General features: G+C 39.8%; 2 long non-coding RNA genes across 2 annotated transcripts in view; one reads left to right on the forward strand and one right to left on the reverse strand.

Moving 5' to 3' along the window:
- The first annotated feature begins 2332 nt into the window (after positions 1-2332).
- LOC147468308 (uncharacterized) lies at positions 2333-3571 on the forward strand. The gene is made up of 2 exons (XR_015192544.1): positions 2333-2744; positions 3079-3571. It is a non-coding gene; the product is annotated as an uncharacterized LOC147468308 (long non-coding RNA).
- A 766-nt stretch (positions 3572-4337) lies between these two features.
- Positions 4338-5000, reverse strand: part of LOC122258510 (uncharacterized) — a 1028-nt gene continuing 365 nt past the window's right edge. The window contains exons 2-3 of the long non-coding RNA XR_015192545.1: positions 4534-4727; positions 4338-4393 (exon numbers count right to left, since the gene is read on the reverse strand). This is a non-coding gene — a long non-coding RNA (uncharacterized LOC122258510). The remainder of the gene's footprint in view (positions 4394-4533; positions 4728-5000) is intronic.

Genomic DNA, 5000 nt, shown 5'->3' on the forward strand with positions numbered 1-5000 from the left:
AGTCACAGTAGCAAAATTCTTTTGAAAATCATGGCTAAGAGAATGGCAAACAAACTGAACGAAGAAATCGCTAACGAACAAGCAGGATATATATATATATATATATATATATATATATATATATATATATATATATATATATATATATATATATATATATATATATATATATACATGTACTTATATGTATATATAGATATAGATTGATAGATAGATAGATATATACATATATATGTATATATATATATATATATATATATATATATATATATATATATATATATATATAGAGAGAGAGAGAGAGAGAGAGAGAGAGAGAGAGAGACAGATAGATAGATAGATATGCACTTATATGTATATATAATTATGTATGGATATATATATATATATATATATATATATATATATATATATATATATATATATATATATATAAATGCATATATACCCTAGAGGGGTAAGCTAGACCTCCGCTACCAAAGGAGTAGTGAGACATCTCCTTAGGTCCTCTAGTCTTTTGAAGTATGCCCTTCGGCAAGGCATAGCAAACTCTAAGCCTCCCGGATAGGGTAACAGTGAAGCCACGGTAAGACAGGTGGTGGATGGAGGGAAGACAAAACAGATAGTTTCAGTTCATGGCTTCTCCTCCATAGACGCTGGGAAAAGGATCTCTCCAGTTAGAGACACTGGCCAGGGTCACCAGTCTTGTGAAGACTACTGCTGGTGGAGAAAGCAACGGGAAAATACTCCAGAACTTTTCCCTTGTATAATCATGCAAATGAAGCCAAAAGAACAAAACCAGAACGGCATAAATATGGTTGCTGTGCGACCCCCCAGTGGATGTTCGCTCGGTCGGAATGTAGCTGGGCAACAGATCTACCCTGACCGTCATTAAGCTGGCTTCAGACGCATGAGAGCCAACGTCAGGTCCCGACTAGGCACTCGAAGAAGAAGATATGTATACACACACACACACACACACACACACACACACACACACACACACACACACACACACACACACACACACACACACACACACACACACACACACACACGCACGCACACACATACACACACACGGAGTGAGCTGCGAAGGGAATGGATTTCCTCGGTGTAAGGTAGGCTGGGGACAGGCAGGTGAAGAGTTTCTCTGGAAGGAGGGTCATGGTAGAAAGTGCGACGGGCGTTGGATAGCGCGGCGTCGAGAACAAAACGAGGGTACCTCAGCTTGCCGAAGGAACGACGAAGAAAATTGATATCTTCGTCCAGATACTGCGGGTCACATATGCGGAGAGGGAAGTAACGACTCCTCTCTTAACGTGGAGGGGTGGTAGGAGAAGAAGTGTATCTACATCCCGCTGTGAATAGGCTTTCTATACGCTGAAAAAGAGAAAGAGTCACCAGAGCGATGAATTAAGGCGTCCAAGAAGGGGAGCTGGTTGTCGGCCTCCCTTTCCACCTTGAAACGAACGGAAGGAGAGAGGGAATTCAGCTTCTCCAGGAACTTAGGGAAGAGAACAGGATCATGAGGCCAGAGAGCAAAGACGTCGTCGACGTACCTCAGCCATATTGAAGGGTGGAGGGAGATGGAGGGAAGAAGCTCAGCCTCGAAGTACTCCACAGACAAGTTGGCCAGGGCAGGGCACTGAAGGTCTGAGAGTAAATGCGTCCTTCCAAAGAGGAGTCGGAATCCACACACAGACGGATCAGCTGGACGATGGCGTCAGTGGGTAGGGGAAGGCGAGGGTACTCTGGAACGAGATTCCTCTGTAGGAAGGCAAGGACCTCACTACATAGATTCGACATCATTATGGCCACAGGCATGACCCCACGAATACGGGCGATGAAGTCCAGAGAGTGGAGAAGATGAGCTGGAAAGAAGGTGCCGAGAAAAGGGAACTGGGCCAGCCAGGAAGCGAGCCGGTGTATCACAGAACCCCTGGAGGAGATGATGGGGCACAGGGGTACGTCCGATTTGTGGGTTTTGGGTAACCTATAGAAGTAAAGGGAGGCGTGGGTTTATAACCCTGAAACTTTGTGTAAGGGTTTGCCTCTGGACAACCCGACGCTAACTGCTTCAGGCGATGATCACGTGGGTTGCTAGTCAGGGAAGCATAAGTAGAGGTGTCGTCCAGCAGGTCCTGGGCCTTTTGCAGGTAGGAAGCTTGGTCGAGGACCACCACCGAGTTACCTTTGTCAGAAGCCAAATGGTGAGGTCCTCCCAGCGCAGACTTAGCAAGGCCTCTCTGGGGATGGAAGGTTTAGGATGAAGGAGGGACCGAGGGTAGGGATAAAAGAACGGAGGCGGAGAGAGACATCGGGCCGTTTTTTTAAACATCATGGTTTCGGGCGTTACCAACCCGAAAATAAATTGCGTGGGGCCGGCCCGAAAACTCAAATCGATTTTTTCAAACGTCAAGGCAGTGCGGTGAGCCGGCCCTAAAACGTTTTCGGGCGGTCCGAATATTTGCAACAGTTGGTAGCCCTGCGTACGCAGAAAGCGCGCCAGATGATCGAACAACCATGGCGAGCGGGAAGGATAAAACTAGTTCGCTCACGGTAAATCAGAGAAAAATGTTGATTTCTCTAATCGCTGACCATTGTCATCGCATAGATTAAAAAATGTACGACCCTGGGATCATCAGTCGGAAGCAGCAAGCACGGAAGAGCATAACTGCCAGCTTTAATGCCATCTATACAGCAACTCAGCTAAATCGAGCTTGGGAGTACATGCGCGAAACGTAAGTAATATTGAACGTTTTCTGTGTGTTTGTTATATTAAACATACATATTGTGATAAAGGATAATTTATTTGAATTATATTAAGAGATTACTCATGAATACACACGAGGCATCAGCAAACAATTCAGGTTAGAAATCAACGATAAGCAGTTGCAATATTAGAATTATGTTTTTTCTTGTGTCAGCGTTTCATCTACATTCTTTGATATGATTCAGAATCAGCTACGCCAAATATGTGTATGTCTGTCACCCACCCACCCACACATGTAACTCTGTAGAAACAGATTTTAAAACGTTTAATCGCTATCATTTCTTCATTTATGTCAATTTCAGAATGGGTTGATGAAGGTCCTTCATTCAGACAGCAGGACTTTTCTATACCTCCTGCAATTCCAAGCCCTCTAGGACCTCCTTTACTTCCTAGAAAACCCTCTCTGCCAACAGCTCCACCACTGACCCCAGTTCCACCATCTGCCTGTGGTGAACCACCATCTCCTTCAACCATTTCATCACCTTCTTCAACAACTCATAGGAAGGGCAAAAAGAGGGACCAAACCTCAGAGAGGGAGTAATGCTACAAGGCTATTAGCCTGAACAACAAAAAGCTCCATGATGCCCAACTCTTACAGGCGAATGAAATTAGAAAGGAATTCTCCAAGTCTTGTGAAGCAGTTCGTGCATCTGCAGAAAGAGTTTCAAGTGACTTTAAAGGGTTGCAGATGAAATAATTTCATTTTTAGGTGATGCAAAGCAATATTTGCAACTTCATGGCACAAAATCTGGAAAAAACATAAATGCTGCAAAAGCATGAAATAAAACAACAAAATCTACATAGCTCTTTTATTTCATTCATATGATAAAAGTAATCAAAAACATACATGCAAAGGCCTCTTTTTGCATATATAATTTAAATGTTTTTACTAGAAAATTCATATCCCACTAATAACTAATGCAACAGACTAAATAACATGACTTCAGACATCAAAAAGGAAAATATAAAAATCTAGACATTTCCCAGTTAGGTAGATAACTAAATATAAGTAAATAGACAAGTCGTATTTCACACAAAAAAAGAGAGAAAAAATCTGCACATAGTTATTTGCGACTTAAAAAAAAAAAAAAAAAAAAAAAAAAAAAAAAAAAATATATATATATATATATATATATATATATATATATATATATATATATATCTTGACATCTCCTATGGTTCCATTGATAATGAAATATTTCAAATATTTCTCATTTTACTAATAAAGAATCAGAAAAAAAACACTGATTGACAAGGTTTCTGACAAGGTTTTATTTCACTTATAAACAATGATAAGGTAAATGTTTGATATGACGGTTCCTGATACCAAAAATAATTACTGCAATTTACTAAAAGCAATTCTTTTTAATATACAGGTAATATAAAGTAAGTAGAAATATGCTTAAAGTGGAAATTAATGATTCATCCAGAAATTCTCTGACTGCTAAGCCATCCTAAAACCATTGTTCACAAACATTTTCTGACATCAAACCCTAAACGATTATCATTATTTTCGCAGTGTACTGCATCATGCTCTAGTTCATATGTGTCTTCTTCTTTGGCAATATCAATATTCTCAGTTGTGGCTAGATTATGCAACATAACACAAGCTGCAACCTATTAAAAATAAAAGAAAATATGTATCAGCACCATAGTTTAAATTCCACACACCCATACATTAGTATATACATTTTATATCATATTTATACTAATAATATTTTGTATAACCAGCATTATTTTGAAAGAAGAATAATTACCTCTGCCATCTCTTGCTGTGGGTAATTTTCTGCTGATTTTCTGAAGCAGGTTTCTGGTGCACTGCTTTGGCAGTTGATAACGTTTCAAGAACTCCTCTGACTGCATGACAACTGGATCCTTCTATCTCTCACCACTAAACGTGGCAGACAGACCTCCTCCACTTCCTCAACTTGGTCCACATTACCATTATTACCTATAATAAAGAGGATTCACACAATAGTACACAATTCCCAAATATACAGGGGGGTAGGGTTGTTGGCATTTGCCAGCGCATAAAACAAGGAGGCCACAAAATTGCTTCATAAGGTCATATTCTGAACAATTAATTGATAGCATTAACTTCAGATATATAAATCATTGCACATAGATTTCATTACGTCAAATAATAATTAAAAAAACTGACTCAAATCCTATATCAATTTATTACTTGGCAAAAATGTAAATTATGATTTTCTATTAAATGTGA

This window comes from Penaeus japonicus, unplaced genomic scaffold, assembly GCF_977035675.1.
Source record: "Penaeus japonicus unplaced genomic scaffold, GWHDUDI00000001_assembly GWHDUDI00000030, whole genome shotgun sequence".
In the NCBI taxonomy this organism is placed as follows: domain Eukaryota; kingdom Metazoa; phylum Arthropoda; class Malacostraca; order Decapoda; family Penaeidae; genus Penaeus; species Penaeus japonicus.